Here is a 13,522-nt window from a genome sequence, read left to right on the forward strand (position 1 = left end):
CTTTAGTATGTTTTTAGTTGTTAATTTTTATGAATAATACTGCCCATCTATCAGGGAAATGTACATGAAAACTCATTAATACACCATTTTCTGCATAAATACTGCACAATGGCTTTACCAAAGGACAAGCCCTTTATAAAAACACTAGTCAGTGCTTTTTTTTTCCTTATTAAAAAAACCACATTCTTTTCCTAGAATCCATTCATACAAAAGTAAAATCTGAAAGGAAATTCAAATGTTTCACGGTCTGTTGTTGTCCGTAGAACATTTCACATCACTGAACTATCTAATTTCATGTTTTCTTTAATGTTTCTAATAAAAGTGTTCATAAAATCCTGACACAGACTGTTCAAGCCTTGGTGCAGTAGATGGAGATTCTGCTTCTCCCTGGCTTGGGCAGTGGAGTAGCCACAGCAGGAGCCTCAACAAGTCTGAGCATGGAGCAGGCTGGTCCTGGGGCTGCCAGGCATCCGGCACTGCCTGAGAGCACCAGTGGATCACTCATGGCCTCTCTGTCTAGGCTTCCTAACCCCTATGTTAAGACTAAATATTCACGTTTAGTAGAAAAGAACAGGGCCTGGGACTCCATTGTCCTGGTGAAGCGTTGGTCCATATAAAACGTTTGCTCTTCTAGATAAGAAAGATTCTCTGTTTTTACTGTGCTGGATAGTGCAATGGCCCTGTCACTGTGAACTAACCAACCATGATCATCTGCAGTGTCTAGAAGCTTCATCTAAAGCTCACTGAATTGAAGACATTCCATGAACTAAGTAAATGGCACTCGCTGCCTCCCACCAAAAACTGACTGCAGGTAAACATGCTATCGGAGAAGCTGAGGATTGGTAAAATAGATTAGATCTGTCACATTTTCTTCTTTAGAAAAGCAGAGTTGTTTATTACATTATACATTCTAGTACTAGTTTTGTCCAAGTGCAGCCTAAAATTTTGAAATGCTTCTGCCTTCTGCTTTGGAAAATGAGCTGAATAAACCTTATAGTCACAGTATGTCTTCTGAAGTTCAGGTTTAATTTATCCTGTTTTCAGTTTCACTTCTTATTACCACACAAAATAATATCTGGGGCACTCATGAGCTAATTTAGCCTTTGCTTACCTAACTCACAACGGATACAGTGGGATGATAGGATTCCTGTTAGAAAGAAGGCATTGTTAGGATTTTTTATCATGTTGATTCTTAAGATATAGAACTGCTTTAAAAATCTGTTGTTAATTTATCTCTGGGAAGATATTTAAAACACATAATGATAAAGAAGCATACCACTATTTATTGGCAATAGGTACAGAAACTTGCTTTGTTTGATAGTCACCGTGACAGGAGGAAATTTAATATCTGTTGTAAGACATTTCTCTAATCTGTGTAAAGGCAAATAACTATTGAGGTCCCCTCAGGAGAAAAAAAAAGCCCTAGGAGCTCAGCTTGTAGGCTTTATTCATGTTTCATTTGCACACTCTAAGTTTTATGGACTTTGAAACTTTTTGAATACTCTGCATTTGTATATCCTATTCATAGTCTCAACAACTGTACTCTGCAAATCTTTCCTTACTCCTGTTCTGCCAACATACCAACACAAAAAGGTTCATACTGTCCAATGGGCCAAGCACGTCTCTAGAGTGGTGATCTGCAGTGATTCCAGTGCCCCACTGTCCTTTATCTTAGTGACTATGTGTTTTTCTTATTTTGTTTGTGGACTCTACATGCCTATCATACCTTGTGGACCACAAAATCAAGGAATCACAGAATTGCAGAATGGCTGTGGTTGGAAGGGACCTCTGGAGGTCATCTGTTCCAAGCGGCTTCTCAAGCAGGGCCACCTAGAGCTGGTTGCCTAGAACCATGTCCAGATGGCTTTTCAATATATCACAACCTCTCTGGTTGACCTGTGCCAGTGCTCAGTCACCTTCACAGTAAATAGAAGTTTCCTGATGTTCAGATGGCACCTCTTGTGTTTCAGTGTGTGCCCACTACCTCTTTTCCTGGGCACCACTGAAAACAGCCTGGCTCTTCCTGCTTTTTACCCCCACTTCAGGTATTTGTACACATTGATAAGATCACCCCCGAGCCGCCTTCTCCTTCTCCTTCTCCTTCTCCTTCTCCTTCTCCTTCTCCTTCTCCTTCTCCTTCTCCTTCTCCTTCTCCTTCTCCTTCTCCTTCTCCTTCTCCTTCTCCTTCTCCTTCTCCTTCTCCTTCTCCTTCTCCTTCTCCTTCTCCTTCTCCTTCTCCTTCTCCTTCTCCTTCTCCTTCTCCTTCTCCTTCTCCTTCTCCTTCTCCTTCTCCTTCTCCTTCTCCTTCTCCTTCTCCTTCTCCTTCTCCTTCTCCTTCTCCTTCTCCTTCTCCTTCTCTTCTCCTTCTCCTTCTCCTTCTCCTTCTCCTTCTCCTTCTCCTTCTCCTTCTCCTTCTCCTTCTCCTTCTCCTTCTCCTTCTCCTTCTCCTTCTCCTTCTCCTTCTCCTTCTCCTTCTCCTCCTTCTCCTTCTCCTTCTCCTTCTCCTTCTCCTTCTCCTTCTCCTTCTCCTTCTCCTTCTCCTTCTCCTTCTCCTTCTCCTCTCCGTTTCACTGAACAGTTTCAGCTCTCTCAGCCTTTCCTCATAGAAGACATATTCCAGTGCCTTACTCATCTTCAGGGCCCTTCACTCTACAGATTCCCAGACTTGGGAAGGCAAACCAGTAACTGAGAAATTGCAGGGGCAGCAAACCTTCACCCCAAGCTTGTGGCTTACAAAGGAAAGGAGAACCAGGACAACTGGGCACTTCTGTAGGATGAGAGCCCACACGTCCATCCTTTCTCCTACACAGAGGATCCTGCTCCAGTACTATCACCCTCTGTGGTAGCTCTCTTTAAATATGTGCAGACTTTTTAATTAGATACAAAGCTAGGTACTAGGTGAACTAAGTAAGCCCTGAAGTGAGAAGTAGAAGGCTGATTGTCATCATGTTACACTTCTAAGACCTGTGAAAAATTCCAACTTATTTTTATAGCTTAATTTATGGGTCTGTGTTACAGCAGGAAACTGTGAAGGCTCCTGTTTGGATACTGTTTTGAAAGTATGGGCGTACATGACTGACACATTCCTAAGTAGTCAATGCGGTTTTCGTCAGTAGTGAATACATTTGTAGTCAGCAAGTTACACTTATAAACCCTGTAGTTAGTGGTATTCCTATCAAATTTACCAATACCTGACAGTTGTCCCTGAAGAAAGATATCAGCCACTAATCATAAATATGTGTGGATTAGTGAGATTAAGCATGGTCAATAATGTCCCCAAGATCACCATTTTGGGATGTTTTAAGTCTGTGTTTATGCCATTCACAAAAACAGGGGTAGCTGCTCCCTCTGCTGTGGTTGTGATGGGCGTTACTGAAGCTCCAGACTGCTCAGACGCCAACCCTCTCACCTTTCAAAAGCAAAACACCCCAGAGAAATGAGCTAGTAGTATTCTGCAATATTTTAATGTAGTGAAATAAAAAAATGAGGAAATAGGAACTTGTAACATCTTCTACAATCTTCACTCCATCCCTTGTACTTTTTCACTGGTTATGTGTATCTGGAAGAAAGACCAAGTATCTCGGAGCCAATTATCTTCCTACACTGAAGCTGTATATACTTATTTTCTCTAAATTCTTAAAATTTTTTTAGGTTGGTGACATATTAAGAGAAGCTGTCCATTAAGAGGTATTCTAATCAGCAAATATATTTAAAATTTCTTTTAATTTGTTTTCCTTTCTCCTAAATTTTTATGGGGCTCATCTACTTAGTTTCCAAAGGTAGCTCTGCAGGTGTATGTTACCCAGTCAAATTGAGCTTTGGAGATACCACTGGAACAGAAACATTCAGCAATAAATAATACAAGGAATTGTGTATTTTACTGGGATCTGCTTCTGCTGGTTGGTTACTAGGAACGTTTTTTAATGGTTATTTGTTATTTATGACTTCAGGATTTTATCTCATTTTAAATTTTTTTACCTTTAATAACTTTTTAATAACAGGGAAAGAAGTCATTATCACTACTTGCAAGTATATTGGAGAAGCTTTTTACAAATTCACTATAAGCAAATGCAAATTTAATTGTAAAATGTATTTCAAATTACAGAAAAAAAAAACCAAACAAACTATAAATGGAAGACATGCATGTATTCACAGCAGGGCTTTAAAAAAAGCAAGGCCTAATAACAAGTGAAAATCCAACAGCTCTACTCCTGAAAGGCCTTACTCATCTAACTCACTTCCACAGTTTCTACTTGCAAGTTGAAAAGACTTTGTATAGGAAAGTAATGAAGATATCTTCTGAAAATAAAATTTAAATGTTTCTCTGTTATAGTTAGCAGCAAATCACATTAATTCCTCTACTATTTATTGTGATAATGATATTAATCAAGCTGCTCTCTGGATAGTCTTGTAGATGTAATATGTAATTCTATGGAAGCTCCATTGTAATTTAACATGAATTAATGTTCATTTATTGCAAAGTGTTATGGGCAAAATATATTTCTGGACTTTACATAGGACCATATTCTTCTACTGTAATATAGGCCGAGCAGATAAAGTACACGCCAGAATGGAATTCAGGTCTAATGAATAAATGCAGTTGTACGTAGAATGCACTTAACAATCTCATGGTGTAAAAATGCAAGGCACTCAGAGCTGTTATATTTTCAATAGCTTAATCAAGAAAATGTTGAGAGACACAGGTATTGCAGCTAGGATTAATGGAATCCCTTAATGTCCTCATTAAATTTAATAAACCCATGTAACCAAAATAATAATAACATCACATGTATATTGCATTGCTCCTTTTATCAAGGATTTCCAAGCCTGTTGTGAGCTTTCGTGAATGGAGCATCACGTGTGTATCTCTGTGGACTGACCTTCCTCTTCCTGCCACAGATGATACCTTCTCCTCAGAGACCCTTGGGAGAGGGTCCTGCAGGAGCATGCCTGGACCCAGGGAGATCTGTGTGTGTCCCTGCTGCCTGCGGCTCCTCCGGCCACATGGTGGGCTTTCTGTTCAGATTCCTTGAGACATTTTATTCAGTAATTTCCTAAAGTCTAGCGCTACGAATTAGACCTCTTTTTTACTATTCCATTTTTATTTTTAAAAATTAATGAGATGGTATTTTTCTACAGCCTGTAAGTTTGCACTCCTCTAGGTTTTCAGTAGTACCTTTATCCAGATATTTATTCCATATTTTTAACTGCATTACAGATAGATTTACGCTGCTCAAGCCCTGCTTTGCTTCACTGGGGCAGTTTGCTGAAGAAGTTATGCAGCCTATGGTCCTGGAATACTCACGTTAGAAAAAGGCTACTGTCATTCTTGCTGGATTTTCAGACACAGAGACCTCACTGACCTGTGGCCTGTCTCATCAGATCAGCCAATTAGCAACTACTCTGAGTTTTTGACATTTTCCTCAGCTGTTTTGCAGCAATAGCAACTGGTACTCCTGCATAAAACCTAAAGGGTCCACGGCTCTAGGATTTTCCTTTATCTGATGAAAGCTGACCACTTATTTTTCAAATGTACTTCAGATTCTCAACAACTATTGTGCTACTTTTAAATTCCCTCCTCATTTATTAAGAGTCCAGCTCACTTCTGCTTTATTCATTTTTGTCTAAAATGGGGAAGATGTTAAATCTTTCCCTTTTCTGCTCGCCCAGGCTAGGAGAATGACTGGGCACTTCTTTTCAACAGAAGTCTTTGCATGGCTGGGGAACTGCAGATCTGCTGGGAGCTAATTAATCTATCATTTTCTCTCTGCGCACTGTGTATGGTCCTTTGCTTGATGCTGAAAAAGTTATAGAAAATGAATAGTAGGGAAAGGACTTACAGATTTTCTTCTTTCTCCCTGAAGCTGTAGATTTTTTGCTTTGCATTGGCTGGTGAGGATTAGTTATGTCCAAACCCATATTTGGAAGGAAGAAAGACCAACCATGTTTACTGTTAAAGGGGATAGGATTTTTTTCTGAGCTGCTGTGGACAAAGAATATTACAAAACCCACACTGATGTGCAACACTCTTCCCAGCATTCTTTCAAGGCTACCACGTTTTCCCTTAGTTCCTTTACTAATATGAAATCATTCTGCTCCTTTTCCGCATCTAGATTTTATTTTTTTTGCTTATCTGATTTTTTAGTCTTGCTTGACACCTTCTGTCCTTCAGACTACTACTGAAATGCACATGCTCCTGCCCTTTTTACCTCACACAAACGAGTTTTTACTATTAATTAGGATTGCCTCCAAGCTCCACTATTCACAATCCAGTAAACAGATATGCATCCAACAAAGGAGACAGGAAAGGGTAGGATGCTGGGAGGTCCATCTCCAAGTTTTGCTCCCAGGTCAAATATCTTACCTTACTTAATTATGCTCTGTAAAGTTCTTTGAAATCATTGGATTAAAGGAGCTGTGCAAGTATATGGTGCAGTTAATTATATTGCATTTGTAATCAGGCCATAAAAGAGAAACCCTTGAACCACAGCTATATTGTTCCAGGCACCGCAGTCTGTGGATGGCTTCCTTTGAATTTTGTTCCATGCCAACCAGCGGTAATAGGTTCTCACTGTATCCAAAACTCCTGCGGGCTTTTTCAGCCTGCCCTGGCCAGCAGCCCATCAGCCGTTCCACAAACAAACATATATTTCTCTCTGTATTTATTTCTCCCTTCTTTTTCATTCCACTGTGCAAGCAATTAGCTATTGAATCCTTAATAAGCCAATCTAGACCAGCCCACATGACTATTTTGCTCCTAATCAATTTATTCAGCTCACATAGAGGGATTTATCATATTTACAATATCACAGCTATTTGTGTAGGAGTTATAAAAGGTAAGGAGTAATGTTAGGGAAAGAAATTCTAGTTGTAGGTTTTTGCTGGTTTTGTTGAGCTTCAGTATGTGGGGGTTTATTTCATCATTTGGGAGGGGAAATTTTGGATTTCAGTCAGCAGAGTTCAGATCCACTGAGGGAAGAACAGAAATGCATAATTAAACAAGCAGCAAATCATTTAGAAAAAAATGTAATCAGACTTTTGCAAACTGTCTTTTTCCAGAAGCATTTTCTTCTGTTTTGCCACTCTTTGCTAAGCCTTGGAGATGGACTTCACCCTGCACTGTTATCACTTTAAAGATAATTTATTGTCACAAGGGAAAAAAACCACAAAAGACTCAGTGACTCAGGTCAAAGAGGCACCTGTACAGCCTGGATATTTGTGCAAGGTGACTTTTAAACATCTCTGCTGCTATAGCCTGAACACCCCACAGGGTGTGCACACAGTTGGGGCTCCGCATTTCCTGGGCCTCATGTCCCTCGCTGTATGTGCTTGGTGAATACTTTTGGATCCAGGCAACCATCCAGCTCTACTCGAGATTTGACTGCAAATCAAACTAATAACTTCCTTGGCCTGCAGTGAAAAAGGATAATAACGCTTTCCCAACTGGTTCATTTTTGCTATTATTAGGATTTATTGACATAACAGTAGTATTAAGAGGCCCAGCTAGGGCTCCTGGATTGAACCTCTCCCCCAATTCCCCCAAGCCCCCACCCTTGTCCCTGGTATTTCTGCTTCATAAATTATATGACTCAGAGTTGAGCACATTCTACATGGTATTATCCCAACACATGACTGTCATATTCTCATCCTGCCATTAAAATAAGGTCTGCACATAGGCTGTGCAGAAACAACACAGGGGTTGTGGAATCAAATAATGGACATAAGACATTTCAAACTGTCTTTGGTGTATGAATTGCAGGGTCTGAAAGGGTTAATTTGAGATTGGCTCATGGGAAAGGTATGAGCTCCTAAGACTTGTACATTAAGAGCCTTGATTTCTGTCATAACAGACACATGCGACCTGCAGCACATGCTTTGTTTCATTTCCAAGGGAAAAATTCTCCTCTTGGAGATTCAAGAGCAAAATACTTTCCTCAGAGGCACTTTCCCTCTAATTCAAGCCTTCTTTCTCCAGAGAAACACACGTATTTCAAGTTTCCAGAAAGACTGTCTGCACTAATGCCAGTGTTAATGCACACATACCTGGAAGTATTTAGTTCTTATACCAATTTCAGTATTTTTTATTCTTCATCTAAATATTGGGTTCTCCAGAGGGGTAGAATGAGTCAGTTCCAGTAAACAGCACGGATGAAAGTTCTTATCCAGTTTTTGCAAGGGTTGAAATCAAATACAAATACAGTCATTATAGATTAAATCCAATCATTCAAATGCAAAAGTTTGCATCTTTCAGGGTGAACACTGTAAAACTGCATGGCCTGTCATTACGAAGTTCTTCATTATAACATTATGTATTTATCCCACGGTAGTTCCAGTGGACAATGCTTATTGTTAGTTCCCCTTTTAGGAATATTGTTAGTTCCCATTTTAGGAGTAAAGCTCATTCAATCCAGTTTAGTGCCTTTTTTCTGGTACTGAGAATGAAATCCTATCGGTGTAGACTTACTTGATCATGCCTTTTCATATAGGGGACGGTGACCAACACTGCAGCGCCCAGATTGAGCTTCTGAGTAGTGGCCAGACTCCTCCTGGGGTGGATGTTGCTCTTGCTCTTTTGCTGGGGAACATGGGCAGAAGTTCCAGAAGAGTGGCCATCCATCTCCTTTTGCCTTTTACCAACTATTTGAGTTTGCAATAAGATAGCTTGCCAGTGCTGTCACTCATAAAACACGTTCATCTGTAATTGAATACTGTACCATCTCAGCAGGTTTTTGAGCTTTATTTTTGATGAAATCAGGTTCAAAGGGAGATCTAAGCTGTGTGAGGAGATGCCCATAAATGGCATCTATTTCTCTGTGACTGTATGTGACTTTCAGTATCGATTTAGAATAAATCTTCTCTATGATAAAGTTTTCTCCCAAATTTTTTCCACACTCTTCCTCATACAACTTGAGGCCACACCTTTATTTAATACTGACAGCTTTGGAAAGATAGAAAAAAATCCAAGAATAAAATTGGAGAGCATGAAACTAAGGAAGAGAAGCTTGCAAACTGCTGGAAACAAAGAAGAGAGAGAGAAGCAAGCTCTCAGTGGTGTTGAAGTAAGGGCGAAAGAAAGGAGGATTGGGGAGGACACTGATTCTGATAAGCCAAGTTTTCTTGGCCGAGGAGGTGCTGTTCTTCATCTTAAACTATTTAATGACCTAATTATTCTTGCTTAACAGTTACAGTATTCTAGCCCAGCCCTGAGTGTTGACTGCAGTTTGCTGCTCGCTCTCCGGGCTTGTTTGCTGCAACCCAAGGCTTGACATTTTGTTGATATGCCGATGAGCCCTTTGACCTTCCTGGCTTCATCACAAAAGGCTCAGACAATGGCTGCTCTGTGCAAAAGAGAGCTGAGAGATGTGGGGAGCTGAGAGGTATATGTGCTGGGGACTCTGTAAAGCCCTCAGTAAATTGAGCCCTGCAGGGTGCAGGTACTTACCACAGTGAGGTTGAGTCACCAGTAGAGGCTTCTGAAATCCATAGTTTTAACCTGAAGAGTGAAGTGTATATAGAAAAGGAATTATAAATCTTAATGAATGGCTGCTTTGAGTATGGATTATACGTTGCTAGCAATATGCCACTGTTTATAGTACATCATTAGCCCGTAAAAGCTGTAACGATTGAACTTTTGTGTTTGTTTCAAAAGTGCCACAGTACAACATTTTAGTCTTTCTGCTGCAGTAACCAGTGGTTGTTACAAATCCCTTCATGAATGCATTATGGAAAACTGGGGCAGAGTTCTTCACTAGGTAGCCAAGTGCATGCCTGCTGGGGCTTTGTACTAGGAAACAGTGAATAATGTTTTTAAAGCCAAAGTACAGTAGAAATCCATTTTACACACATAAGCATATTGCACAAGACTAATACTCATTTAAATTCCCTGCTGGCATGTGAAATTCATATCAGTTTGCAATGCAGAATTTATTTTTCAGGTGTTTCTTTAGAATGGATTCATTCTTGTATCATTTCACCTGTTAGTGTCCTCAAAATAACTTTCTTTAGTAAGTTTATTATTTTATTGAGTATTCATGTCGAAAGTCCTCATTTAACTTCCCTCTATGGTCTGATGCACAGAAAATGTATTCTCTAAGGAGAGGCATTACGAGTATAATTCTGCTCTGCTTTACTCAATGGTATTATTGCAGGCAGAAAATCATCCTGATTGATACCCTGTGAAACCCTACATGGCTATTAGATGCACCATCTTTTGCAACACTCACTGGCATTCGGACCCCTCTAAGAGGATTAGGATCTTCGCATTTTTCTCAGAGCAAAAATAATGAGACCTGATGAGTTTGAGGGGACATTTCTGGAGTTGGGACCCAATCCATCTGCCAAATCCAGACACTTCTACAGAAACACAATGACTTGTGCCTCTACCTTTTGCTTCATTAAGGAGACAGGAGGTATTAATGACAGCAATTACATATTCTCAGTTAATTTAATGTATGACAATATGAGAGACCATAAGTAATTATATTATCAGAGAAGTTTGTTAATTTTATTCAGTACTTATGAATGTAAAGTACAATTTAGAAAACTGATCATACAGTGAACAGTGAAATGCTCTATTGTTAAATAGTTGCTCAGTGAAAACTCTTTGAAAAATTAGTTGACATAGTTATTTGTTTGGGTACTTAAGAACAAGGGGAAAACAGCAATATTTTAACATTATTGCCTATAAAATATGTAGGTAGCTGAATGATAGAAAAAGCAAGGAGGAATTTGGTGCTTCGTGGCTCCTTTACTTTATTGGGCTTGTCTCAAATTGAATTGACTGAGGATTCCTCACTAGGAACTTTCACAGAAGCTGTTGCTCTTCCTTTTCACCACTCCCTGTGCTTTTTCGCCTGCTGCCCAGCTAAAAAGGGAAAGTAAAATGGCAAAATAAATTATTTTGTTTAAAATGAGAAAAGAACAACCAAATAGAAGCCAAGGCACTGTCTTGCAGAAAAGTAAAAGCAACAAAGCAAAAGGAATTTAAAAGTAGGAGGAATAAATAAGTGTAAGGAAAAAGAATTCATATTTAACAAAGAAAGGGGAGCAAAAAGTCTGAAAACAAGTAACCCCATAACAGCCTAGCTATTAATATTTAAATAACTAACCTAATTCTTTTATCATCTCAGTGTGTGAACCTTACAAATAGTTACCCATTTGCATTACACATACCTGTCCTCTTCCATTTATAGGAAACAATGAATGAAACCCCTGATGACTGATGCAAGTTTCATATTTTAAGCCTATGTTCTTGGCCACTAAATAAACAAATTAAACAATTAAGAGTTAAGTATAGAAAATCAACTACAACTGGAGCTATGGGCAAAGGAGGAGCTAAGCATTCACTTCATTCTCTTTTAAATCATGACACAGAATTTAGCTCTTCCTTCTTTTTTTTTTTTTTTTTTTTTTTTTTTTTTTAAATAAACCACCCCTCCATATCCACAACAATAAGTAAAATGAATAACAAGAAGCTTAAAAAGAAAACTGTGCTGCCCACCTAGGATGGACATTTAGGATCAGTAATGTATAATAGAAAATATTTTCTGGGTAAATGTGTAAGTTGGAGAAACCCTATTTAAGGCAAAGGACCCCAAAAGAAATACAGTCTAAAAAACAGCATAAGTTTTCCAACCACTGGAGCAATATTCCTGTGTCAGGTTCTAGAACATCACCCCATTAGCTGTGGATAGGGCAAGAAACTGTTCCAGTTTTGAGATGGAGCTAGTATTTTAGAGAGCATCGTTGCCCAAGACAGTAGGCTGGACTTGCTGATCCAGGAGATCCATCTGATCCCTGATCCATTTGGGTACCTTCAACATTTCTCTGTGTTTTGAATCAAGCTGAACCATCTAACTGTGTACCTAGCTGAGGTCACCACCATATGAATACAGTACAAGAAAGAACTCTATTTATTTAGAGAAAAGCAACTGGTTTTAAAAATTTATATTACCATCAGTAATTAGGTGTGGAGTTGCACACTGCATTTCAACAAAAGCAACAAGAAGAATATATACCATGTCAGTGAATAATAGCCAGTAAGAAATTTAGCATAATCAAACAAATCTCCTGACATACCACCACCACATCTTGCTAAGAATCATGTGGAAAATGGACGTCTACCATCTAAACAACACCCTGCTTACTTTATATTTTCTATTTCAGCTGCTGACACTGAGGTTGCTCCTGGGGTCCACATCAAGTAGATCCCCTATAGGTGCCTGAGTCTTCTCACTTTACCTTGACTCTGTGGAGGAGAAAGGGAGGACAAGGGAGTACAAGGAGCTCAAAATCAAGAGTAGCACGTTGTAAGGCCATCAGCAAAGGGTTTCCTGTACTGTGCCCTGATATATTGCAAACGTGTAATAGAAATGGACCATCTTGGAAACATTAGTTTGACAGTGCTTTCACTGGAATGCTTGGTGGCAGCTGAGGGTGAAGCATGGGGGATTAACATATAATTTTCCAACATGAGTGGATTTGAGGCTATTTTTAAGATTCATCTTTGCTATCGGTGAAGGCAAATAGTTGGTCAAGACAAAGACATAGGTCTAGACAATATCATCAGATTGGAAAGATGCTCTTTACAGCCCTAAGTCCCTGTGCGCAAGCAGCTGGGGTGGTGTCTCCTGCTGCCAGGAGGTATTCCTTGCAGTCCTCCTGGCCATGCAAACAGAGGAAGCATTGGACTCAAACTGAAAGGCAGCTTTCACCGGCCTGCCTCGAGGGATGTTTCAGCATCAAACAGCACCAAACCTGAGGCTTTCAAACACCAACTGCCTGCACTGGCAGCCTTTGTGGTGGACATTGTACCATCTGAAAGGCAGGGCCATGTTCTCCTTTACTTTTGAACTTTACAGATACAATGATAAGAGCAAGAAGATACTATGTGGAAGGAGTTAAAATCAGAATGCTTCCTGGCATTCAAATTACCAGTCAAAGCTTTGTTTTTATATTTGTCACCAGAGTAATTATTGTTTAAACTCCTCGTGCTGATATTAAGCAGTATCTAACAGACTGCCACCACTGCCACAAAGAGAGCTGCAGAAATGTTCTGCTTCTGCCCCAAAGGCTGAACAGGAAGATTTCACCCCCTTTTATCTCATCAGAAACTCATGCAGAAATAACCAATCTGGCTGTTGCCAGACCACTTGGGCCCAGAAAACCTTCCATCCATGGCATCATGGAGCTCAGCCCTGCATTCTGCTGCAGCTCCTTTCCTGGTAGCACCCCAAAATTCAGTAGAGCTGGCTTGGTTACACCTTCACAACACTGTAACCTGCAGCACAGGCATCATCCATCATCCTTGGAATCAAACCCATGTGTTGGGTGGATTACCTTTAAGACGATGTATTCTATGGTGGTGAAACTATGGCCAGCATTTGGGGATGAACAGTATATGTGTGGTGGCTGGTCCACTGGTGAATTTTTTTTTTTAAAGAGGGTGATTATAAATGAAATACATGTACACTGTTCTGTAGTAATCTTCTAAATTTTCTGTGAACAGTTTGTAAACCAGGTT

This window comes from Tyto alba, unplaced genomic scaffold, assembly GCF_018691265.1.
Source record: "Tyto alba isolate M040663 unplaced genomic scaffold, T.alba_DEE_v4.0 Super-Scaffold_23, whole genome shotgun sequence".
NCBI classification, from domain to species: domain Eukaryota; kingdom Metazoa; phylum Chordata; class Aves; order Strigiformes; family Tytonidae; genus Tyto; species Tyto alba.